At 48.7% G+C, this 27,122-nt stretch overlaps 1 protein-coding gene across 1 annotated transcript in view; it reads right to left on the reverse strand.

The window, feature by feature from the left end:
- TENM4 (teneurin transmembrane protein 4) overlaps positions 1-27,122 on the reverse strand; it is a 731,443-nt gene that overhangs the window by 437,027 nt on the left and 267,294 nt on the right. The window contains exon 3 of the mRNA XM_029957014.1: positions 4,409-4,505. The gene's annotated coding sequence lies outside the window, so the exon portion shown is untranslated. The remainder of the gene's footprint in view (positions 1-4,408; positions 4,506-27,122) is intronic.

Consider the following 27,122-nt stretch of genomic DNA (forward strand, 5'->3'; position numbering starts at 1 on the left):
ACGTCTGACGTCCCTATTCCATGTAGACACACACAGAGCACACAGGGGGAGCTTAAGGCTTACTTATGCTTACCCTCGGTACCTAATGTGTTTTCTGTTCTTTTGCATTCATTTATAAATTGTGACTTGTAAATTCACTTTATAGGCTTTAATTGAAGCATGATGCAAATATAGCGGTGTGTGCATGTCTCAGATGAAGGCCTAGATAAATTCTCGCAATGGAATACAGCCACGTAACCAGCCCTCAGATCAAAAGACAGAGGACCAGGACCTTGAAAGGCCCTTCTTGCCTTCTCCCATTTACCAACTCCTCCCCCACTGTCCTGACTTCTAACAACCCCCATTAGTTTTCTTGGTTATTGTACTTTACATAAAGGTATAAATGTTTCTTCTTCTTTTTTTAATTAAAAAATTTTTTTACATTTATTTATCTATTTAATTTATTTTTGAGAGGCAGAGAAAGACAGTGTGAGCAGGGGTGGGTCAGAGAGAGAGGGAGACACAGAATCTGAAGACAGGCTCCAGGCTCTGAGCCAGCTGTCAGCATAGAGCCCGATGCAGGGCTTGAACCCACAAACCATGAGATCATGACCTGAGCCAAAGTCAGACGCTTAACAGACTGAGCCACCAGGTGCCTCTACATTTATTTGTTTTTGAGAGACAGAGTGAGACAGTGTGAGTGGGGAAGGGGCAGAGAGAGAGAAGGAGACACAGAATCGGAAGCAGGCTCCAAGCTCTGAGCTGTCAGCACAGAGTTCGAGGTGGGGCTCGAGCCCACGAACCATGAGATCATGACCTGAACTCAAGTCAGACCCTTAACCGACTAAGCCACCTACGTGCCCCTAAATGTTTCTTAATGCCTGGCTTTTTCTTTCAACATCAGGTGTGTGAGGATCATTGACACTGCTATGTGTAATATTCTGTGGTGTGGATATACCACACTTTATCCATTGCACAGGTCATGTTTTTTTGGTGGACATGTGTGTGCATGCCTCAGGGCTTTGTATCCTGGAATGGAATTGCTCATGCGGATATGCTCAGCTTTAGCAGATACTGCGAGCTTTCCAAAGTCAGGATACCAAATTACACGTCCACAAGTTATGCATGAGGGTTCCAGTTGCTCCATTGCTTTGCCAACACGAGGCTTTATGTGTCTTCCTCATTGCAGCCGTTCTCATGGGTTTACGGTAGCATGTCCCCGTGGTTTCATCTGTAATTCTCTGGTAACAGATGATGTTTTCATATGCTTATTGGTTATGTGGCTGTCTCCACTTGTGTTTGGGGCTTCTGCCATTGTTCTATTAGGTTGTCTCTTCCTTACTGATTTGTGGGAGTTTCCTCTTTCCTCCCACTCTATTTTGAATATGGGAGCTTTGTTGAATATTTATAATGTACCTATTTTCACTCACTCTATGGGTTACTGGGTTACTCTGTTTCGCTTTAAGACATGATCATCTTTAACCACCAAATTGATTGCATGAGCCACACATGGGTCACACAATGTGCACTTTTGAAAAACCCCACAAAACATGACTGTGCGGTCTTCCCTGGGCCTGGGTCCCCCCCAAAGGGGCCCCTCTGGCCAGCGGCACCCACGGCAACAACACCAGCCTGAAGTGGCACCCCTGTGTGTGTGGTCACTAGCTGTCTGGAGAACAAAAGCCATGATCTTGGCCATATTTAATTTCCAAACTAAAAGAGAAAAAAAAACAATCCTTGTTCCACACCCTAAATGACAACATAGTTCCCAGTTCTGAATTTAAGTTGTGTCAACCCCAAACCCAGGCTGAGGAAGGGGGACTCAGAAGGACGGCTGAGGGGCGGGGCGTCCCTGGAACTCACCTCAGGACGGCTAGAGCATGTGGTCCCCCATGCGGGCTCTCCATCCACCCAGGTGCCTGGGACCTTGGGGAGTGGCCCTGTGGAATCTAAGGTCCCTCAGGAAGTTCCTTTTATCCAACAGGTCAGAATAATGTTCCCTAAACCACCAACTCCAGGAGCCAGGGGAGAAGGGTGTGCAGGCACCCGGGAGCTTGCACAGTGTGGAGGGTAACACTACACGGGCTCCCTCAACCCTGCAGAGCAGTGCTGTCTACAGACCTCAGGCTCCATAAAGGCAGGGACCACGGCACTTTTGTCAAAAAGGTGGCCCAGGTCACAGAGCTGGTCAGTGACTGATGCCACAGTCTGTGTTTTTGTTCCTAGGGCATTCTCCTTCCAGACATCTGGTCACTGTGTAGAGTGGTGACCACATCTATAGCATCCAAAGGCGCGCTCTCTCTCTCTCTCTCTCTCTCTCACACACACACACACACACACACACACACACACACACAGGCACAGCTGCACACATGAGCAGACACAGAGGCACATGTGTACATAGACGTTTACATGCATACATGTTAACATGCTGTTTTTTTTTAAATTTTTAAAGGATTGTTCATTTTTCAGAGACAGAGAGATATAGAGCATGAGGTGGGGCTCAAACCCACGAACGGTGAGACCATGGCCTGAGCTGAAGTCGGATGCTCAACCGACTGAGCCACCCAGGTGCCCCTTACCTGCTTTTTCACTGAAGAAATTTGTGGGCTGGACTCTCTGGGTTCATTACACACTCAGTTCATCATAGTTTTATGCTTTTAATTTCCAAAGTATTGAATATCCCATAATGTATGAGTAATACAAACATACATATACATGTAGGGCACGTAACAGTTTGTAAATGCCTTTCACACTCAGAACCAGCCTCAGAACACACGCAAATATCTGATTCCTTGAGGATTCTCAAGGTTCCCAAGGCTAGCAGGGGTGTAAGGACTCTCTTGGGGACAGCAGTCTTTCCTGTCCAGGACTGAGGTGGTGGCAGCCAGAGGCTGGTAGGATTTGTGCAGCCCCTCAGACCGACCTTAAAAGTTTCCCTAACTATATATTCCAGAGCAACAGATCCTTCCAATTCTGAGTAAAGTCTTAATTTCATAAACTTCTTAGAGTTAAGCATGCATTTGCACGAACACTTATGGGATATGGACACTTGTCCCCTCTCCCTAATAAGCATGCCCAGGTACTCTGTCTTATTAGAATTTTCACCGTCTCCTGTCCGCTCCTCCAGCTCACGGTAAGCTGCTGCTTCACTACCTGCTAGGTGAACAGGGCCACCGTGTCCTGAACGCTTCCTACATGCCAGGTAGGCAGCACTTGCCGTGCGTTACTCCAGCACATCTCACACAAATCCTTTGCCACATATATCAAACTCCTTATCTTACAAATGAGGAAATGGATGCTCACAGAAGAGAAGTGACAGCCTGTGGCTACTGCCAGTAAGTGATAGGACTGGGATTGGACCCGGGCCCCACTGAGCCCCAAGTCCTGGCCCCTTCCAGTGCCTAGGACATCGAGAAGCAGCAACTTCCTTACTCCAAGTTGGCAGAACTGTCCACGTTGGGGGTGAGCGGCATCTTAGGACCTCTTGTCTCTTACCCTCCTTGTGTTCTCTGAGCTCAGAGAGATGAAGGGACTTTCCCAAGAGCAAAGCAAGAGCAGAACTGGGCCTGCTACCGAGGTCTGGTCTTGGGTTTCTCTCCCTCTGACTCTCACAGACCTCCTGGGGCAAAGCATACTGGTAGAGCTCTGTCTGGGTTCCAGGCGGGCCTTTTTAAGGGTATGTGGACAGTATTGGAAAGAAGGTGACTCGGGCAGGAACTGCTAACCAAATTATTATTGAAGGAACAAAGAATAAGAAAAGATCTCAAGGCAATACATGATCTTTGTCTTCAACCATTTTTAGGACTGTCTGGTAAGGAAGAAAGAGGCTTGGCAATGTGAGGAGGAGTGGAGTTCAAATCCAGATTACGGAAGAATTCTATAAAAATCCAAAATGTGGGGAAGTGCCAAGTTCCTCATCAGTCCCTGGAGATTTCCAAGCAAAGGCCAAATATCTCTAATTTATATGTATCTATCTATCCTTCCTTCCTTCCTTCCTTCCTTCCTTCCTTCCTTCCTTCCTTCCTCCCTCCCTCCCTCCCTTCCCTTCCCTTCCCTTCCCTTCCCTTCCCTTCCCTTCCCTTCCCTTCCCTTCCCTTACTTTATCCTTCCTTCCTTCTCTTCCTTCTTCCCTTCCTTCCTACCTTTCTATCTTTCTATCATCATCTATCCAATGGTCCATGGCTCTAGGACCCTTTCATCTCTAAGATTCCACAAGCTTTTAAAAGGAAATAAAATCTTTTAGGAAGGCAAGCACTAATCTCATACTCACTGCTCATTGTTCTTAGGGGAAAAAAAAGTATTATAAAATAAGTGGAGATAAAGTCTACCCATTAACGCATATTTGAAAGGGAGAGAAAAAAAATCACCCATAACATTAATTTAGATCATGAATACTCTCTGAAGTGTAAAAAAAACCACAACTCACTTTTCTTTAAATCTTCTTAAAAGGGTCTAAGAATAGTCCTTCAAATAATCCTTGAAGTATGCAATTTTAATTTGGACACATGGTAATTTCAGTCTACCTGTTGAAAGAGACAAGAGAGAAATCAGTCATTTCTGATGAGGATGTTGCTCTGACAAGCAGCAGAGAAGATTCCGACAGCTGGGGGGTGGGGTGGGAGTGGGGTGGGGGTGGCAGCAGGAAAGGCTCTGGCCCCAGGCTGAAGACTGGTTTTTGAACGCTCAGAGGAAAGGCAACTCAGGTAGTGATCCAGTGCCTGGCACATAGCAAATGTTCAATAAATGTTTAATGAACAACTGCGTAAAAGGATACATGAATAAATGAGTGGGATTTATCATCAACCTTTGATGCAGGGAGTTGCCCTCCAGGCTCATCTCTTTGACTCTTGGAGAGAAACAGAATTTCCAGGCAGTGGGTATACTATGGAAAATAGCACGCAGAGAAGTTAATGCCATGGGGGAGAGGGTGAGGGCTCTGGAGCCAGCCATATCTATATTCAAATCCTGTCTTCACCACTTATAACTGTGCAACCCTGGGCTAGCTTATTTATTTATGTTTATTGTTGTTATTAAATTGGATTCTTAGCCCGTTCGTTAATTTTCAGCCCTTCTTCCCTAATACAAGCATTTAAGGTCATAAATTTCCCTTAAGTGCTGTCTTGGCTATATTCCACAACTTTGATATTTAATATTTCTTTTACCATTCATCTACAAGTATTTTAAAATTTCTATTATCATTTTTTTCTTTGACCTATGAGTTGGAAGTGTTTTTGTAAATCTCCCCCTCTCCTCTCTTCTTTTATACACACACACACACACACACACACACACACACACACACATTTTTAAACTAATATTTCTGTTATTTTTTTAAACCTACCATTTTATTTAATTTATTTAATTTTTTGTGTGTGTGTGTGAGGGAGAGCGCAAGTGGGGAAGGGGCAGAGAGAGGTGTACAGAGGGTCTGAAGCAGGCTCTATGCTGACAGGTGACAACAGTGAGCCTGATGCAGGTCAAACTCACAAACCGTGAGATCATGACCTGAGCTGAAGTTGACTGAGCCACCCAGGTCTCCTCATCTTTCTGTTATTGATTTCTAGCTTACTTGTACAGTACTGGGAGAAAGTAGGCTGTAGGATACTAATTCCTTAAAATTTATTGAGATGTATTTTATAGCCTGGGATGTAGTCAGTTTTGGGGAATGTTCCATGTGTGTTTGGAAAGAACGTGTATTCCCCTGTTGCTGTGTGTTATCCTTGGCTAGTCCTCCATGCACATCCATTTCCTTATCTGTAAAAGGATCCGTGAGCAATACACATTTGTTCCCTCCTGCCATTTAGGAGGGAAGAGAGCCAGCTGCGCTATTTCTTGTTATAGAAATATTGATAATGATACCCTAGATTTACAAAGCATTTGAAGTTTCCAAATGATGACCACATCTGCCATTTGGTTTCTTACTCTTGACAAACCCCTGGGGTGTCACCTAGGCAGGTCAAGGTGAGGACCCACGTGGATAAGGGACACGTACCAGTATGTAGTTATTTACTCGGTCCTCCAAGCCAGCCCTCCAGGATCCCTCCTTGTTCTCTCCCTCCCCCTCGCTCCTCACACCTGCTCAGGGCAGTTTCAAATCCATTCTTGTTACCACCCTTCATGCCCGCATCATTTCTTGCCTGCACCATGCCAAGGGAATTATTAAATTCCTACTGTTTTAAAAATACACCTATAAGAAGTAAATCCAGACAAGATCTTCTTGGCAGATAGGATTCCCAAATGGAGCTGAGGATGAGTGTTGGGTCATGGGTACCAAAATATCAGAATCTGGAAGGGGCCAATGATGTTTATGGCTATCAAATGGAGGCATGGGTTTAGAAAGGCAGAGAAGCGTTGGCCTGAGTTCAAATAGCCTTCATCCTGCAAAGCCATTCCCATGACCTCGTTCCCACACCACTCCAAGCTCTCTTTCTCCTTCCAGAGAGAATTCCCGAGTGCCATCTCTACCACCACTTCCTCTTCTCTACACCACCCACAAATCACTGTGGTGTGGCTCCACCTCTAGAATGTTCTTAGAATCATGTTGATGTCACTGCAAATTTCAGAGACTTCTCAAGCTGGGGTGGCCCCTCTGGGTCCTCTGCCGGCTGCGTCAACATCTCCTCTGGAAACTCTCCTGCTCCTACTTTTTCTTCAAGGACTTTCTCTGTCTCTTTTGTTGCTGCTTCTTTCTCTGCCTCATCCTTGACTGTAAAAGAGCAAAGAGCTCTCTCTTCTCTCCTTCCTTAACTTCTGTGGTTTGAATTGGCATTTTCATGATTTAGAGTTGTTACAATAAGGTAAGAACCATAAACTGCCATTTTGATACTGCACAGTAAGTCTATGCTAGTCATTGTACTGAACAATACTTTATTTCCCTGAATCTTCACAACCACTTGTGAAAGGCATTATTAATATTCCTATTTTACAGATGACAAAGGAGAAGGTAAGAAAGGAAACAGAATTTTCCCAAGATCACTCAGCTATTAGATGAGGCAGAGCTGGGATTCACACCACCATCTGTCAAACTCAAAGGCTGTGCTCTCTGCAGTACATTTACTCACCCTACCCTCCTATCACCTGGCCTCACCTTGCCACACTCCCACAGTGTCATTTCACACTTCCATTTTTGCTGTTTTCAGAAGGGAAGGCCTTTATTCATGCTGCATGCTGAAGAAATTCTATTCATCATTCGAGGCCCACTGCAATGTCCTCTTAAAGCGACCCACAAGCCTAGCCAGTTTAAGTGCCCCCATCTCCTTGCCCTGGCAGCTCTATAAGGATATCAAATGATCCATTCATCCATCTGACCAGGCACCCACCCATCCACCCCAAAATTACATAAATACAGCAAAGATCATTTATCCTGAAGTCTCGATACTAGGAGCATCCAAACAAAGAAATTGTTCCTAAGGATTTTTTATGCTCACCCTCTGAAAAAAATATACTTATGTCAAAATTGAAGACAAATTGCTGGAAGTCATGGTGTATGAGAAGGAATGTGCTCTGCTAGGCATCTGTGAACGCTGACTGGCCGGGGACAGCCGTCCCTGTGGTCTGGCCAGGGAAGTTTCCAAGGTTACCAATCCAGGTCCGCCTGATTTCTCTCACCCAACCCCCCACACTGCTAAATCCAATTTATACATCCAGCCTGGCTTCCTTACGTCCTTCATCCTCGAAGCCTTCCCTGATTCTCCTCCCCCAGAAACCCAAGTGCGTCTGTGATATCTCTGATGGCACCCTTCAGTTTTATCACCTGTAGCTAATACTGCAGCTCAAAGAGCACTTCGACATATTTGCTTTACTTTCCCTTCTGGTCTTTTTGGGGCTCGGGGTCCCATCCACCTCACCTTCACGACGTTTTCTGAACCAAGTCCAGTGCTTGGCACTCAGAGGTTCATGAGTGACTGACTGAAACAGGATGACATTGACTTTGAATGGGGGAGGCTGTCCAAAAAGCACTCATGTACAAGCACCCAGCAGTGTTTTATGTACAAAGCAGGGGCTAAGTAAATATAAAATCCTTGCTCTCTTCACCCCCCAAAATATAAGAATCAGAACAGCAGGACCATGCATCCACTGAGCCCACAGTTTCTAAAGGCCTGTGTTGCATGGTTCACAAACTTGTTGGGGTGGTGACTCTTGGCATTCTACGGGGTGAACTAGGCAGGGAAGGACCATGTTTGAATACGTTCTAGTTTTCACAGTCACAAAATGAGTTAGAGCCTAAAGACAGGTAGGCCTTCAAGATCAGCTTCCACAACCACAGCCTTTTACAGAGGAGGGCTGGAGAGGTTGAACGACTCCATCGAGGCCACAGGGCAAGAAGGACTGTGCATTTTCCCTGTCCCTTCCTAGACTTGCAAATGAAGCCTCTAGGAAACTGAGTGCTTTCTGAATGGCTAAAAATAAACTCCCAGAAACTTCATCTAGTTTTATCACTGCTGCAATTTACAGCGTCTAGAACTTCAGCATGGTATAATTAGCAAATGGATTACAATAATTTATTTTTGGTTTAAATGCTCGAATGAACACGACCTTCCAGTAGAATGGGAAAATAAGAGGCTGGGAGCCAGCCACATGCCTCTTCCCTCTTCCAATGCCACAGTTTTAACACTGGCTGGCATCCATCTACCCGTGGTTGATGGATGAGCCCGCGAAAGGACTGCAGCTCTCAGCTCTCAGCTTCCTAGGAAGTATGGCTTCTGGAATACATCTTCCCCGTGACCAGGTGGATGTCCCAAACCACCCTTCCGATGAGCAGGAAGACTCAAAGGCAAGGAAAAGTGTGTTGTGATGTCTCTGAGCAGACAGCAGTATCAAAGGATGGGACCAAGAGAGACACTGTCACACAGCTGAGAGGAGACTAGACTGGGGTCACAGAAGACCTGTGTTTGGGTTTTGTTTAATGTGCAGCATGAATAACACCCACTTTAAGTCCCTTTCATAAAATGTTGATAAATAGGTAGCTACCTCACAAGATTATTATGGGAATTACAGGGAAAACTGTATGGGAAAGGGTTTTGTAACTGAGTGCTAGTGATCCTTCTTGGGTGGGTAGATTTCCTGAGTAGCTCTCTCCAATGAGGAATTTTTTGGACCAAAGCACTATAGGATATTGTAGACAGGAGCCGGGGGCGGGGTGGGGGGGGGTGGCAGGGAAACAGAAAACCTGGAAAGTTGTCTTCTTGAGTTTCCCACTAGAGTCTGGGCAGAGGCACATCCACTCACTTTTTCACAACATCCCAGCAGAGCATTCTGGAACTAGAACATGGGGACCCTGACCTGGGAGAGGAACACAAACAGCGTGCCTCCTCTCTCGGCCATGGCACAGAAACTGGCCAAACATCGCTAACAACATGCCCCAGTGAGGAAGGTGGAGGTGGTGGGCAGGCTGGGCGCAAAATCAAAGCCGTGGGGGCCTGTGTGCCGGGCATGGTGTGGATCCCTTCTCCTCAGAGCTTTTCCCCAGAGCCTGAGAGCCTAGCCCCGGCCCCGCACCGTCACCTGGTGCCAGCGCTCACACAGTGGACCAGCCCATGAGGCTCCTTTCTCCTCCCTGCCTCTCTCACCAGCCCCTAGATCCCCGAAGCAGGAAGACCTGGACCCTCATCCCCACTCTTCCAAATCTTAGTGATCGTTCTGGAGGAACTTAGGTGTTCTGACCGGTTAGGCTGGGGCAAGCACCCCAAACTTGCCACATGGCCTTCGGACCAAAGCAGGTGGGAGCGACTTTGGAAACTGGGTCAAACCCTGAAGGGTGTGTCACCCTGGTCAAGTCCCTCAGGAGCCTCCGACTGTCCTTAACTAAACATTAAACTTCCATGTTGTTCCCAGTCTGCATCCCTGACCCTATCCACCAGGCTACCCCCTTGTTCCCTGAGCTCCTTGCAAAACAGTCACCTTGCGGGCCATTACACTCTGGGACCAAATGTTACTTCCTCTTCCGGGAGTCACCTCCTCTGGCTTTAGGTCTCAATTTAGACTTAGAGTTGCTTCTGAGGAAAGCTGCTTCCCCTGCTCAGGTTAGTATCTGTTCCGTTCACTCATGTGTACTTCCAGCATATAAAGCAGTGCATAGCACATAGTAAGTGCTCAACAAATACTTCTTGGATGTGAAGGTTTGTTAGAGGGGGTATACAGCACAGAGTTAAAATGATCGGCTCTGGAGCCAGAATCCTCAGTCTGCCCCTTGCCATTGCACTCAGACCTGTTGTCCCTCTGACTTCACTTCTCTGTGCCCCAGTTTCTTCATCGACCCCAACAGGGATCACAATTGTGCCTATCTCTTAGGAACTCCTGTGAGGATTAAATAATCTATGAAAGTTCTCACAGTGAAGCCAGGCAGGTGGTTGGTACTATGTAAGTGTAGCTATTGTTGAGATCGCTCCTCACGCTCCTCCCCTGACCCAGGTCACGTCCGTCCTCTTTGTGGAAGCTGCTCTAGCTTGGTCCTCGTCCTCTGCTCTCCTAGCTCGCACTGCCCTTTCTCTGCACATGGGACCCTTACATATATCTATTTGCTACTGTGGCTGACTGTTATCTAAGAGAGTGACGTGTCTCTGAGGAGAGATCCTAACAGCACAGAGGAAGGGCTAGAGAGGCATGCTTGAGGGCTACTTGGAAGAGCCAGAGAGCCAGAGGATCTGGGTAAATGGAAGGGGGCACATGGTGAAGGCTTCCTGTGGAACCCACTTAAGCTTCCTTGGAGCTTCTTTCTTGAAACCTGTTTCTGGGGGCAAAGCTTCTAGCCTTGAGTATCTGCCTCATGGGCTAAATAAAAAAATAATGCCGTATGTGTGTGTGTGTGTGTGTGTGTGTGTGTGTGTGTGTGTGTGTGAGAGAGAGAGAGAGAGAGAGAGAGAGAGAAATAAATGGTTAGCCATTAAGATGTAAAATGCAGCTGTCACAGTCCATAGAACAACAGACAGGTTAATATGGGTGCTTAAGAATGCTATTTCCTCATATTAACCCCAGAACAACAGCAACCTATCCAGATAGACTCAGAGTGCTTGCTCCGGAAACCTGCCGCTCTTTGCTCTAATAATATTTGATGTTTAAATAATAGTTGCTGTTTGTTTCCAAGCAGAGTTCGCTAGCTTGCTTGCCTCCCTCCTGCCCTCCCTCCCTTTCTATCCTAAGAATATCCTGGCCTTGGCTTTCTTTCTGAAATCTGGGTTATCAGCTTGCAGATGTGCATCTGGGTCACATTTAGTTTCTGAACCTGCCTCTTGATTGGGTTCCATGACTCCCATTACTCTGCTCCCTCCGCCACCTCCCAGCCACCCCACCTCTGCCTACCTGCATGTTGCCTGCCAGGGGGTTAATTTAACTTAAAAAATGTTTAAATTGTAAAAATGGTTGTAAGTTCTTCCCAGCAGGAGGCGAGCTGCGTCCTGAGAAAAGCGTGAACAGCTGGCCCTGGCTATCCTGGCAGACACGGAGGTTGGCCCACAGCGGTCACCTGCCCGGGAGCAAGGCTGGGCACCGGTCCCCACGCAGGCTGTAGAGGGACGGGGCTGAGGCTCGAGGCCTGGCTCCGCTGGCCTGGCAGCCCGGGGAAGCGACTTCAGGGTGTGCCCTGCACGCTGGCCAGGATGGTGGAAGCCAGCCCCCCAGCCCCGTGGCACGGGAAGGTTATGCACCAACGGAGTGCTGGCAGAGGCAATTAGTCCTTGGTTCCCCTTTGGCTACTGTCCACGTGGGGACACATGCCCCACGGAGGAGTCACGGATGGGAGGTGAAGGGTGTGATTCCATCATCACTAAAAGTCACAAGCAGACACCTTGTCCATGCTGTGCCCTTTCTCTCTGTCACCCCGTCTTCCTCTGAGTAATTCCACCTGTCCTGAAGATGCAGAAGGTCACCTCCTTCCAAAAGTCTCCCTCACCCTCTGACTAGATCAGAAGCCCATCTTCTGAGCCTCTGTGCTTCCCCTGCTGGTGTGATTCTCACCTTTGTGAAATGATCCGCTTATAAAGCGGTCTCTAGTGAGTATCTCCCACGAATGCCTACCAGGGCAAGATGCTTTGGGTACAAAGGACAAAAAATAATCAATACACTAATTGATATATGTACCAGTTCTCCACCCTGCACCAGGAAGAATTTAAGGGAGCATAAACATGAAAAATGTCCCTGAGCAGCTTGGAGTCAGAAGGAATGGCAGACAGATATGCAGTTTAAAAAGATATTATCTGGGGGCTTAAGTGTCTGATGCTTGACTTTGTCTCGGGTCATGATCTCAAGGGTTATGAGTTCGAGCCCCACCTCAGGATCTGCACTGATGGTAGGCGCCTGCTTGGGACGCTCACTCTCTGCCCCTCCCTGGCTCAGGCTCTCTATCTCAAAATAAAGAAATAAACTTAAAAAAAAAAATACTATCTGACAGGGGCTGAGACAATGTGATCTGCCTGAGGCCTCGGGGTGGGGCTTGGGGGAGGGTGTTCTCCTCGGTTTCTCCCAGAACCTGGTGGAGACCCCAATGTGGGGGGTGCTCAGTGAGTTTTATTTGTGAAATGAAAGAGATGGGTAGGAAGGGGTACATGAAGAGACCTCAGAGATCACCCACTTCAATGAGGAAAACAGTTAGTGGTGGTGTAAGAAACATAATTTGGGCTTCTAAGGACTTCAACCGGAAGGTCTAAATCCCATCAAATGAAATGCAGAAAGGGAAACAACTTCTCCTCTCTGGGCCTCAGTTTTCTATCTCATAAAACAAGGGTGCAGGGGTGCAGGGGCGCCTGGGTGGTGCAGTCTGCTAAGCGTCTGGCTTTTGATTTCAGCTCAGGTCATGACCTCACTGTTTGTGAGATCGAGCCCTACCCTGGGCTCCATGCTGACAGTGTCAAGCCTGCTTGGAATTCTCTCCCCCTCTCTCTCTCTTTCAAAGAACCGTTAAAAATAAAAGGGCTGAGGAGTGGCCAGGCCACTGCTCAAGTGACGCAGCTTTATGTGTCTTCTTCTGATACACATCCAAGAACCTCCTAACAGGAAACTTCATCCATTCATTCAAACTACCTGTACTAAGCGCTCACTGTGTGCCAGGTGCTGACCTGGGTATAAGTGCAGGGCGCCCAATAGGCCCAACTTTCCCTGGGCCTGGTCTCCTTGGATAGGTCTCTAGAACCCTGGGTTTCACCCAATAATCTGCTTTATAGCTTGAAGCAAGCCCCTGACGTTTCTGTACTTTCCACCTTCCTGCTTCCCCACCTCTTTGCTTTCTCTTCTTTCATACCTTCACACACACACACATGCATGCATGCATCCATCCACCAAATGCTCACGATACCTTCTAAGCACCCGGACTGTGCTCTCAGGGCTCAGCTGCAGTGGTGAATAAGACCCAGGACCTGCCTTCAGAAACACAGCAGGATCCCTTCCGGCTAGTGAGCCAAGCAGTTTTCTGAGCTATGGATTTCATCAGCATTCGCCATCCTTCCGTCCCTCTGTGACTCTGCTCATGCTGCGTGTCTGCCTGGACTATCTCAAACTTCTGACCTTCTTCCAAGGTCTAGTTTCCAGGCCACCTACCCTGACCTTCCTCTCTCTGGGGCCCTGCAGCACCCGACCTGCCACTGTAATTACACTCTGGTGTATGCTGGGTTTGTCCGTTGACCCCACTGCTCTGAACTCCATGGGACTCGGGACTGTGTATTTTCATCATTGTATATCCGTAGTGATGCACACCCAGCAAGCGCCTGAGAAAGCATGGCTGAAATGAACCGAGATCAAAGCCTCCCAAGCAGGACATGCTCACTAGTCCAAGCTCAGGGGGAACAGGGTCAAGGTACTCCTCTCCCAGCTTGTCCTACGAGCAAACCCAACCCCAGCCTGCCCTACCGCTTCCCTCTACTCTCAGAGGGCGTTCTCAGGTCACATGGGACCCAGGGACCTGTTTCCTGCTCCCTGGGCATCTGCACCCATATCCTTGGATGCCTTGTGGAGTTTGCAGGACATTCTGCAAATTTGCTGGGCAATGTGCATAATCCAAAGTAAGAAAATCTACCTTGGGATTATATCCACGAATACAAAATACCTATAAAACCTTAAGCTTTTCTACAAGTCTGGTGAAGTTCTTTAAGGAAGAGAAGATAATTTTTCCCCTACAAAATATATTCACATCGGCCAAAGCACAGGAGGCCATCAACAGCCCTGGGTCCAAGACAGTCGGGGTTTGAGCCTTGGCTCTGCTGTGCTAGCTATGTGCTAGCATGGCTGACCCTGACCTTGGGCCTCCAGCTGGATCAGGCTCCAGTCCTGCCTCATAATTCCAGTCCTGCGGCTAATCCTCTCTGCCCAGAGGAGTAATCCAGCTGCTGGCTCACTCACACATCGTGCAGTCACTTATTCTATTACTTTGCATCTCTTCACTTAATTACTGGTTCATTCATTCACTCCTTCATTCACATCCATTTCCTTGAATTTGCACGAATCCATTTACTCAAAATTCCACTTAGTCATTCATTCATTCATTAACTTCTATACTCATTTATTCGTTCATTTCTTCATGGACTTATCAACTAGTTTATCCACTTCCTCTTTCACTCCTTCCTTCCCTCCCTCACTTCTGACCTGTACTCGCTCACTCGGTGCCTCACTCACCACCTACACGCACTCGTCCCCATTCCTCAGCACAGCATCCCGCCAGAAAGCACAGCCGCCAGCCCGGCTGGGGCCGTGAGTCCTCACTCGCAGGACATTCTCTTCCATTTCAACATCCAGCCTGCTGAACTGTGCAGGCGTGTGTCCCAGTGTGAGAGGATATGCTTTCCACTCAGGAACAGATGTTGTTGTAATTACTGTTTTGACTTTCACCCTTGAATGCCAGAAAATTCTTTCCACAACTCCTCCGGCATGCTGGAAGGCAACGACTCAGCACGGGCAGAACGTGCAGCGCCTGGGGGTCCAGATTCCAGGACACAGGAGATGCCTGGCAATCAGAGCTACAGGGAGCTTGGAGAGCCTCCCTACTCTGGGGCATTGGAACCTGGGGTCCAGGGATGAGCTGGGGGGTGGGGGAGAGAGGCAGGCCTGGAGAGCAGTAGACTTTGTGAAGCAAGTTAAGGAGGAGGAAAGGGAGTGTCCAGAATATGAAGTTGATCGGTCTGGGTTTAGGTTACTGTGATGACAGGCAACACGGTCAATGGAAAACATAGAGTTTACAGGCATGGGGCCAGTGAGAAGTTATCAGCAATTTCATGGCAGAGGATTAAAATCATAATTTGCTAATTATTACCTACCACGTGCCAGGGGCTTCCCAGACTTTGTGCTAGCTCTCCTTCAATGATCACTTTCTCTGTCTTTCTTTTAGAAAATAGAATCCCCTGAGCTTTAGCTGGTCACATGACCTCTCTGCTAAGACTACATTTCCCAGATTCCCTCGCACGAGGTACGGCCTGCTAAGTTCTGGCCAATGGCTGAGAGTGGGTGTTATATGCAACTTCTGGGTTGCACTGTTAGAAGGAAGTTGGGTGCCTTCCATTTCCTGTTTCACCACCTGCTGGGTAACATGTGGCCCCCTCTAGTGAGCCATCTCAGCTTTGGGATTGAGGACATAACCTAGGGCACAGCAGCACAAGACAGAAGCCGCTTTAGTTCCTGCAGAACCTTGTGGCACAGGACTTCTCTATCCCCCTACCTGAGAGTTTATGTTCAAGAGAAACAAGCGTCTGTCATGCTCTGGCCACTGTTGTTTTATTCTCCACGAAAGCAGCCAAGCCAGTGTCTTCTCAGGTGGGAGGACCTCCTGCATCATGTTTCCTCACGGAGAAGCTTCCTTTAGAGGAACTCTTGTTGCTTCTCTTACTGCCTCACTTGATCTGCTCTGTTGTGGTTGAATAGTGTCCCCCGTCCCCCTCCAAAACCCATGGGTGCTGAGAACCTCAGAACGTGACCTTATTTGGAATCAGGGTCTTTGCAGACATAATTCAGGTAAAGCTCCAGATGAGATCATATGGGATTAGGTGAGCCCTAAATCTAATGAGAATGTCCTTATAAAGGATGGAAAAGGACCCCTGAGACACAGAGGAGAGAGTTGTGTGACAACGACGGAGCAGAGACTAGAGGGACGCATGCACGGCAGAGGAGCCCCAAGTTAGCTAGGAGAGAGGCGTGGAATGGATTCTCCCTCAGGGCCTCCGGAAGGAACCAACCTTGCTGACTCCATCTGGATGTGGGGCTTTTCAGTTTCCAGAACGGTGAGAGAATACATTTCTGTTGTGTTAAATCACTGAGTTTGTGGCAATTTGTTGCAGCCGACCTAAGAAGCCAACATGTGTTCTGAGCGGCGTGGTGGCTGGCTATCGGCCAGGTGGATTTGGAAGAGGGAACCGGCCCTGCCTCACCTTGAACCCCCACCCCTGCCCTCGTACCCCCCCCAGATGGCCCACAGAAAGCAAACCTCTCTTTTCCTCCATGGGATGGATAGGCTGTCTGACCTAGGGTGAATTAGGGGTTAGCAAGCCTCTCTGGCTACAGTACCATGCACCTTCCATTGTAATTGGCCCCTGAAGCCAGCCTACCCGGCATTCAGTCCTGGTCAGACCTCCACTAGTTGTGTGATTTGGGGCAAATCAACTAGACTTTCAGCACCTTGCTATGTTCATCTGTGAAACAGAAATAAAACAATGGTGCCTATCTTACACAATGTTGTGGGGATCAAACTGGTTACATTGTGAAATGCTCAGAACACAGACTAACAAACAGTAAGTGCTAACCTTGCCCTCAATCTGTGCTGATAATGCTCTGTAAGTATTTGCTATTGTTATTAACTGTCTGATTCTTCTAGGTTTCAGTTAACTTACAAGTTAGGCCAGGAAGGTCGGTATTACCTCCTGGCCCTGCTGGAATCCCAACACTTTCTATATTTAACCCTTATTAGTCTCCTTTTTCAGACCAGGAGACAAAGTGTCGGAGAAATGAAATGGCAAGCCCCGAGGTAAAGATCTAGTTGAGATGAGATCTGGAGTCTGCGCTGAGTCATCCTCCGACCCTTCGGGCTGCCCAGGCACCCATCTGGTTGGTGGTTAGGCTCCCAGGCTCCCAGGCTCCCAGCCGACCCTGGAAGGTCTCCCTCCTAGCTTCAAGTCCCGCAAGAAGGACTCTGGGCAGGCAGTGCCAGTCAGCCGCTCAGCAGGCCAAGCCACACAGCCCAGTCCAGTCACTGTGGGCCTGTGGAAGGGAGGATCCTGTGGTCCGTGTCCATACAAGACTGGGCGACCCCTCAGCTCTGATGGGACCATTTCTGCAGTCTGGGCTGTGCTGTGCTCCAGGGAAAGCAGGTTGTATATGTAGGCATCAAGGTGGCCCCCTTACCAGGGTGCTCCTAGATCACATTCCAGGTGAAAGCAGCATGTTTAATCTTGAGAGCCAGCCTGCTTATCACACACCCCATCCCCTGTCGTTGGGACGATGGAATTCCTCTTGGCTCAACTGCATGGACAGGCTGGGAGGAAAAGGTGGGACGGAAAAGGTAAGGGACATTTGTCCAACACTTACTGTATGCCAGGCTCTGCGCCAGGTGCTTTACCTAAGCTGTTATATGTAATCCTCACATAATCCTATGCTGTAAACCCATTTTAACAGATGTGGAAACTGAGGTTCAAAGAGCTGAAATCACGTGCCCAAGCCACAAAGCCAGGAATGCCAGAGGCACCCAAGTTTGCCGAACTTTTTCTTTGACAACACAGGTAGGTGAATCGGACACACCTTCTCCACCCTGAATAGGGAGGGTCTTCTGGGTGCCAACCAGACCCAGAGGGGATAGGAGCCCTGAGCAAGTTCTCCTGGCCAGGAATCTGTAGTAGTGAGAACAGCAGCATGGTTTGAATGGCCCTTGACATGGCACGGAGGACGTCTGTCTTTATCATCTCCTCTGGTGGGTGGGAGTCAAGAAAGGCTCTGCTGGTGATCCCATGAGAAAGGCCCCAGAGCAGGAAGCCAAGGCTATTTCCTCTTCTAGGTCTTCTCAGCTTTGTTTCTGGGAACGCCAAGGGGATGCAACATACTCTGCTTTCTAAGGGGATTTCAAAGGCTAAGTCAGCCACGTTTCCTGATGCCGCCTCTGTGTGCCCGGTGCTGTGTTAGGGGCAAGGTCTTCAGACAAAAATCAAACAGTCCCTGCCTTTGACAGATTTATGAGCAAGTGGGGGTCAACACATCTGGCAGCATAAGAATGAGGAAAAGGAAGATAGCTAACATTTACTGAGTATATACTACTCACACTTCTAAGTGATCCATGTCTATTGTCCTATTTACACTTCATAAAACCCTATGTTTGCTTCATTTAACTCACAAGAAAACTGAGGCACAGAAAGGTTGGTTACTAGTAGGCAGCAGAAGTGGGAATCAAACTCAGACATTCTGTTTCAACTTTGTAGACAGACAGTGATGAATTTGCCAAGAACAGAAAAGCTAGTTACATCTTCATAGAGGAGCTGATACCAGGGCAGGGGTTTGAAGGGTGAATAGGAGTTCGCCAGGCACAAAACATATGGGAGGGGTTGGGAAGTTCCAGACAGAATTGAAGTGAGAAAATGATGAGTAATGTTTGAAAAGCACAAGGAATACCAGGCGGTGAGTTCAGTACGGCTAGAACATCAAGTTGAAGAGTGGGGGATGTGAGATGATTTTCAAAAAGAGGTGGCAGAAGGAAAAGATACCAGCTCTTGGAGACTCACAAATGGCAGGCCTAGAAGCTAGGACTCCCCCTGCCCCCAATTAGACAAACACAAGGTTTATTTGTTTCATTCAATAAATAGCCTGGGAAAAGTGGTTCAGGCGGGCACAGCAGTTCAACTGTTCCTCGTGCTGCAAGGTGGCTGCTGTACTTCCAAGCATTTCATCTGTGATCAAGGCAGGACGAAAGAAAGGCAAAGGGCAAAAGCCTGATCTTTGTCATAGAGGCTTGTAACTTGTAGGGCCCCCTGAGGGGTCGGAAGTACAGGAGAGACGAAGACAATGATGGCTCCCGTGCACTGAGCACCACCACCCCACACGTACCGCCGCAGCTAGTCCTCAAAGCAACCTTAACACACAGGTGCTCTCATTATCTTCACAGACACAGGAGGAGACACAGAGAGGTTAAGAAAACCACCCCAGGCTACCCAGCCCGGAGTGGCAGAAGCTGGGCGATCTGGTTCCAGAGTTTTGCTCTTAATCACCACATTCTCTTGCATTGGAAAGTACACTCTGGGGGCACCTGGGTGGCTCAGTCAGTTAAGCGTCGACTTGGGCTCAGGTCATGATCCTGCGGTCTGTGAGTTTGAGCCCCGCATCGGGCTCTGTGCTGACAGCACAGAGTCTGGAGCTTGCTTTTGATTCTGTGTCTCCCTCTCTCTGCCCCTCCCCTGCTCTCTCTCCCTCTGTCTCTCTCTCTCAAAATAATAAATAAACATTAAAACTTTTAAAACAGTACACTCTGACTTCGAGGTGGATGTGTGAGTGTGGAGGGAGGGAGTCTAGTTTAGAGGCTGAACCCTTAAGCGGAGGGGCTTGCACAGGGTGGTGGCTGTGAGAGGAGAAGAAGGGGCAGGCAGGAGGAGAAGTGATCAGGACATAGAGAGAACGCTGGTGTGGGGGCCAGGGTGAGAGACGAGTGGAGGAGGTTCCCGGACTGCCTGATCCTCTCCCTCCCCAAACGGGCTCCTTCTGTGTCCACCAGGCCTGCAGGGCTGTGGCCGGGCACGGAGGCTGGGCACCAGCAGGGATTCTGAATAAGGAGTCCCGCCACCATGGCAGGCAGAGCCCGATGCAGGTCAGACTTCCACACGGACAGCCACGTCAGGGCTGTCGCTCTGTGTGCAGACTCTCACCCTTGACAGTGCCAAGGCCCCGGAAAAACATGAACCAGTTAGCGGAGCTGGGGACCCGGTGAGCTCACTCTCTAGAGCCTGGCAGATGGGGGTGGGGTGATGCTGGCATCTACTGCTGACTGGGGCCTGACTAGAGAAGGCAGGACGATGACGTCCAGCTGGGACTTTAATTCGCAGGGACCTCAAGCCACCTCTAAAGCAGAGACTTTCTGAGCATGTGCTATGCATGCATGCCCTCAGCGGGGTGCCTGGATGCAGAGACCAATCTGCCCATCCCCGGAGTCAAGGAGCAGCTGGTGTCCATAGGGCTGGTACGAGTGATCGGTGCTGTGGTACAGGGAAGCACAGAGGGCTGTGGGAGCAAGGGTTGGTGGTTCAGTGGGATGAGGGGGTGCTAAACCAGCATGGAGATCAGGGTGGACTTCCTGGAGGAAGTGACTATCAAGAAGCTGCATTCCAAAAGAGAAGAGTTGGCCAGGCAAAGAGGAAAGGCATGCCACTGAGTGGGAACCACATGAGCTAAGGGGGTGGGGGGAGAAAGCAAGACACAAAGAGGAGAGTCTTTTGGAGGTCTCCAAGCCTGCTCTGCTTGCTCATCACACTGTGGCTCCCAGTGTCCTGGCAGCTGGCGACACAGCATCAGACCGTGGAAGAAAACAGAGCTCTTAGTGTTTGCAGTAGATTGATGATAAAACTGACACAATCCTTGCCCTCCTTGTATCCACACCCCTTTGCAACGTGACTGCCGCTTCTATCAAGAGGTGGGGACCATTTTCTCATCTGCGAAATCTGGGCTAAACTTGTAACTTGCTTGAACCAACAGAAAGAGGCAAAGTGATAACGTGTGAGTCCTGAACCCATGCCTTCCTGCTCTCCTGGAGTTTCGCTCAGCCGCCAGGTGACCAAGCCCAGTCTAGTCTATTGGGTCACAAGACAAACATGTCCCAGAGGACCATGAGCACTCAGCCTATCCACCAGCTGGCGTAGGAGGCCCAACTCACTCCCTTTTGCCTCGGATTCTCCTAGCTTTCCAACTGAATGCCTTGGGGGTACCTACGTGGCTCAATGGGTTAAGCATCTAACTGCTGATTTCGGCTCAGGTCATGAGTGAGCCCTGTGCCTGACTCTGCACTGAGCATGAAGCCTTGGGATTCTTGTTCTCTCTCCCTTGGCCCTTCTCCCCTGCTCCTGCGTGCACACTCTTTCTAAAAGTAAAAACAAAACAACCAAGGGGCGCCTGGGTGGCTCAGTTGGTTATACATCCAACATCGGCTCAGGTCATGATCTCGCAGTTTGTGAGTTCGAGCTCCTCAGTGGGCTCTGTGCGGACAGCTCAGAGCCTGGAGCCTGCTTTGGATTCTGTGTCTCCCTCTCCTTCTGTCCCTCCCCACTCATGCATTGTTTCTCTGTTTCAAAAATAAACACTAAAAAAAAAATGAAGAACAGTGGTGCCTGGGTGGCTCAGTCGGTTGAGTGTCCAACTTCGGCTCAGGCCATGTTCTCACCGTTAGTGAGCTGGAGCCCCACATCGAAATCTGTGCTGACAGCTAGGAGCCTGGAGCCTGCTTCAGCTTCTGTGTCTCCCTTTCTCTCTGCCCCTCCTCCGCTCGCACTCTGTCCCTCTCTCAAAAATGAAAAAATGTTAAAAAAATTTTTTTTAAATGAAAAACAAAAAACTGAGTGCCTCACACTCCTGGAAATGGGGAGGGCTGGTCGCCTTGAACGGACCTCGGATGTCTGAAGGAGCCCAGACAAGCCTCATGCAGATCATTAGCACTGCCCAGCTGACCCCCAGACTAGGAAGCAATAAAAATAACTTGTTTTAAAGTACCAAGTTTCGGGGAGCTCGTAATGCAGCAAGAGATAACAGAGACCCTGGCACATTTGGGAATGGGGGCCAGGCTCTCCGGCCTAGGCAGCAGCTGGGAACTAACTAGGTCCCCCTCCTTGAGCACAGGCAGGGTGCTCAGCAGTCATGTGAGGGAAGGCACTGGAGCTCAGAGAGGCTAAGCGATTTGCTCAGCATCACAAAGCCAGCGCATACTGGCAATAGATGCGGACTCAGGTCTCCCCGGGGGTCTTCCCCTTGGGCCAACCTGCCTCTTTAGTCAGCACACTGCTGCTGCAGTAACTGAAGCTCCCCCAGAGACTGTTAATCTAACAACTCTCTGGGCATGCTCAGGCTCTCTGCAATGGGTTTCTTTACTGATCCAGTGTCAGACCCCGGGATACTTACCCTCCCACATGAACGATGATGAGGCCAGCACCTAACCACAAGCCACTACCAGTCCCACCGTGGTCAGGGACCAGGGCAAAGGCAATGCTTGTCAGACAGCAGAAGACACCTGTTGAGAATTTCCTGACTCCCAGGTTGAAAGCCACTTGGACTTTACCCACACCAGGCACTAGGAGACATCTGTTCTTAGTTCGGATTCGGACACACACCGGTTGTGTCGCATCTTGGGCAAGCCACTGCCTTTCTCTAGCAGTCTGGGTGTCAAATGGTTATTTAAGGTTTGGAACATTCACTGTGAATTGAGGGCAGAGCAATGGAGTGTTCACCTTTAAATCTGGTACCCAGTACAAGTAAGGGTTAAATCTGGTACCCAATATAGTTAGCTGCTCAATAAACATTTACTGGTTGTGCAAATGTAGCAGGAAGTATCAGGAGGGGCCACTTGTGTTCCTTTTTATTTTTTTACAGAGCAAGGAAGCCCGGAGAAAGACAGGGCAGAAGAACCTGACATTAATTTGAAATAAATGTAAGAGGCATTTCCCCCCTGCTCCAGGGGAGAATGGGCAAGACTTTGCATCCAAGGTCTGAGCATCTGTGTCCCCAGAGAGAGTCGGCGGGCTCTACCACATTCCCTCGAGCTCTTCCCGTTCAGCTGTTCTGAACACGTCTGAGGTGGTGGGACCTGGGTAGTGGTGGGGAGGAGGGTGCTAAGGGTCCTAGTGGTCGCAGGAGTCAGTGCAAACCTTAGCACCAGGAAGACCCCTCTCCTTCATGCACGCTTGGGGAGGAAGCTGGACAAACGAGGCTGTGCCACACTGGGATTCCAGCACTGGACAGATGGCCATGGGCCCATGGTTGTCTGTGAGGCAAAATGGTGTTAATTACAGCAGCGAACTGTCCTTAAACTGCCTTTCCATTTACAGAAGGTATTATGGGTTGAACGGTGTATCCCCCCAAGTTCATGTATTGAAGTCAATCCCCAGTACCTTATGTGACCTTACTTGAAAATAGGGTTATTGCAGACGCAATCGTTAAGATGAGATGTCTGGGAGTAGCGTGGGCCCCTAATCCGATATAACTGGGGTATTTTTAAGAAGGACAAATGTGGAGACAGATATGTGCACAGGAAGAATGCCACGTGAAGATGAAAGTAGACACTGGGGTGATGCTTCTACAAGCCAAGGAATGCCCGAGATGCCAGCCAACCACCAACCACCAGAACCCCGGGGAGAGGCCGGGAACACGTTCTCCCTCGCAGCCCCCACAAGGCCCCGGCCCTGTCAACACCCTGCTCTCTGACTTCTGGCCTCTGAACACTAACTTTCTGTTACGTAAGCTGCTGGTTCGTGGTTCTTCGTTTTAGCAGCCCTAGCAAACCAATACAGGAGGGGGCATCCGAGAGGCCCTCTGGGGATGAGACCCGGATCTTGGAAATGTCCTTGGTTCCAGGGTCCACTGGGCAGGGGAAGCAGGGGAGAGGGGCCATCTGAGAACAACACAGACTTGCATCAGTCGGTGTGAAGACTCAAGTCAGTTTAAATTTGGCTTGAGAAGTAAGGACTGTCATCATCCCTCCTGGGTCCGCAAGCATCATGATCACACAGTAAGTACGTTTTCCTATTACATAATGAAGACAAGCAGTGAGTTGGATGCGCTCACAAAGGCAGGAGAGACCCCTTCCCCTGTTTTACGGTGAGGAGGCAAAGACCTGAGTGGGGAGTATTCTGCAGGTGTCCAGAGAGGGGAAGGGCTGGGACCACAGCCTGGCCATCGACTGATGTCCTTCCGAAACTGTGAAACTGGGACATGCCTCACTCAGCAAATACACAGAGCTGTGGCATTTGTGTCACATGCAAAAGCCTCTGTGGGCACAATTGTATATTTAGACATTTTCAAGAAGGGAAGGCAGTGGGAAAGCGGGTATTTTCATTTTCACAAAGTGCTCTGGGAGTGAGGACGAGTGAGGATTGTTTTATAAGACGGAGCCTTCCGTGAAGTGACCCTAGCCAAGAAACAGTGGCCGAGCAGGGAACCACTGTATAGCACTTATCAAAGCTTTGACCTGCATTAACCATTGGGTCCCTTCACATGGAGAGCCCCATAGGGCAATGTAGTATGTGGTCTAGAAATCAAGGTCAACTGGGGGAAGGCTGGAGCAAGGAGGAGAACGTGGAGGTGGAGGAGGAGGGCACGGAACAGAACCCCATCCAGGGACGGGAGCCACACGGAACGGAAGGTGAATCAGGCAACAGAGGAAGGTAACCTGAAATAATTGCATGAGTTAATGAGCAGAGAAGCTCAGCTTCTGGACAAATCTTCATTAACGTAGCGAACGCTAACTGACGCTTTTCATTGTTTTTCACATTTCACATTTCAAAATTCCTTCTAGCTCAAAATTCTTTCTAAGCTTAAGAGACCAGGCACTTCATCATCTGAAGCAGGCCACTTCTGAGGGCGAAAGGAAACATTCTTAATAATTACGCAGGGTCAGGAGGTGTAAACCAGGACTGTCCCAGACAAGCAGGGGTGTATGATCAGCCCACCATACGCCTCCAAAAAGTGACTGGGTGGCCCAGGGGCACCCTCACTCATTTACCCCAAACCTGCCCTTCCCTCTCTCCTTTATCCATTCAGGGGCACGAATAAAACTGTAGGCTCCTCTCAATCCTCCTCCCCACTCTGCTCCATCAGCAAATCCCGATCACTCCATCTTCAAGTTATTCCCCACTTGTCCACTTGTGTCTTTCTCCTCCGGGTTCACCCCTGTCTTGGGCATTGTCACTTCTCACCTGGACAGCAGCGAAGGCCTCCTAATCTTTAGTCTCTACACGTCTATACCTGTCCTTCTTAAAACCCATTAACCAAAAGGCAACAAGGGTAATTTTTCAAAAAAGTAAAGCTGATCATGTTTCTCCCTTGCTCAGAATCTTCTAGCAACTCTCTACTGTACCGAGAATAAAAAAGCTACACTCCTTATCTTGGCCCTGTGTCTTTGTTCAGTAACTATTTCTTAAATGAATGGACACACATATTAAACAAGTATTCGCTGAGTATATTTTATGCATGTCTTTTATTTTCTGTATGTTCCATGCCACTGTTGGCAGGAAAACTTTGTTCTAATTCCTGATGTTTATTTCCATGTTAAAGCGACCCCCATTACAACCCTCCTGGTCTATTTCTGACCCTTTCTGCACAGGGAGTGGAGTCAGTTATACAGGCGGTAAACTGAGGAAGAATAAACCGAGTCTGCTCAGTTGAGCCTCACTCTTCTTCCTCCGGGCAGATGGCAACACTTGTTTCTGCCCCTCCAGGGGCTGGCTTGCGCTCTGCCCATGACCAGGTGGAGCAGGCCACCTCATCCTGGACCCAATTACCAAGTTGGTTCAGCTCTCTTACCAAGGCAAATTATTCATTATCAGTAATAAACATGGCATTTTGGCTTCCATCTGTCACCCTTTGCCTGTCTCTCAATTTGTTCAGAACTCAGGTGGAGAGAGGGGCTCTACACATCCCTTGAGACGCCAATTGCGTAAAGCCTGGTCCAGAGCCACTGGCGACCCGAGGGTGTAGCAATCCGGGACTTAGGAAATGAAAGCTCTACTAATGCAGTTGCTGGCTGAGCAAGGATCATGTGGTGCTCACAGCGAGAACTGAAGCACAAATTTAGCAGCAGCATTTAGCCCAGAAGAATGTCTTCAGGAATGAATCATGAAGGGAATATTGTCATTTGTGTAAAGAGGCCGAGGGAGAGGGTTATATGGGAAAAGGTGGCTAGATTCTTGTGGATGTTTATGAAAATAGATGGCCTTTTTTGTGAAAAAAAGAAAACCAAAACCAAAGCATCATTTATTCCAGGAGCTAAGAGATTTTTCTATCGACATCTCATCAGAAACCCTTCTCTTAAGCTTTTTAACCCCCTAAAGAATTCATAAATAGCACTCCTTAAAATAAAAGCAAAATGCGTTTTGCTAAGGATGTAAGTTACATAAGATTGTCTTGGTTCTTCCTCTAGTGCCCCACCTCATTCCCCCTTTGTCTGTTCTGTGCCCAGGTGCTACTGAAAACCTTCAAAACTCTGCTGGGAGTGAATTGCAATAGGTGGCAAATGTGAAATGCAGTTCACCGCGCCCTCAGGGGGGTGATTTCCTGACTCATACCTCCTTCTGTCTCCCATCTTCCTACAGCAGGCAAAAGACTGGGCTGGAATTATGATTTCATTTCTTCGCCATCTTTAATTTCTTTTTCTTTAATCCATCTTTCCCTCAGTCTTGAGACCCTGATTTGAAAATAAAAGATGTCCAGGCCTTGGTCTAGGGCTGTGTCAGCCAGATGTCTAAGTGTGCCTATCCAGAGCCTTCCCTGGGAGGCCACTGTGTATCCTGGATGGGTGGGCTGTCCCTGGCTTCCAGGAGAGTTCAGCCAATGGGAGTCTCGGCAGGAGCAGAAATTAGGAGCAGAATGAGGTTGGGGTATGCACTCTCCCGGCCATCTCCCTGCTGCGCTGTGGGCTGGCTGTGGTCCAGCTGTGGTCCGTGTTCCTGTGTGAAAGGGCAGAGCTCTTCTGGGCCAGCCCTTTGCTACAGCACAATGCTGCAGCTGCTCTCCTGGGACCTGTTCCCTCCCCTGCTCATCCCTTGGGTGGCCACCTGCTCCCAGTTGCTGCTAGCCTCAGGGCCCTTACCCATGATTCCTGGTGGCCCCTGATTCTGCCAGGCTTTAGGAACAGCCCCTTCACCAACCTCTCCTTAGTTACTTCATCTGAGATGCCAGGTCCCCAATGAATACACTGTCCATAGCTACATCAGTCTTCATCTGATTCCAAAACAACTTCTATTTCTGTTCTTTCCTTTTGTCATCAAACTTCTTGAATAAATACCCCAGAAGCTTTTGGCTCAGAAGGCTTTTGCAGGCTAGCCAGCCTGGTGGTGCCTATACTTAACATTTTGGGAGGTCAGTTTGCCGAAATATAGCAAAAGTCTGTAAACATGTTGAATTCTGACAACCCAGAAATTCTAGTAGTTCTCAAAAGCATCCCAAGGAATCCATGGACTTATTATTGTTTCTGAAGGTGATATTTAAAATGTTTAGGGGCACCT

Source organism: Suricata suricatta, chromosome 11 (genome assembly GCF_006229205.1).
Source record: "Suricata suricatta isolate VVHF042 chromosome 11, meerkat_22Aug2017_6uvM2_HiC, whole genome shotgun sequence".
Taxonomy (NCBI): Eukaryota; Metazoa; Chordata; class Mammalia; order Carnivora; family Herpestidae; genus Suricata; species Suricata suricatta.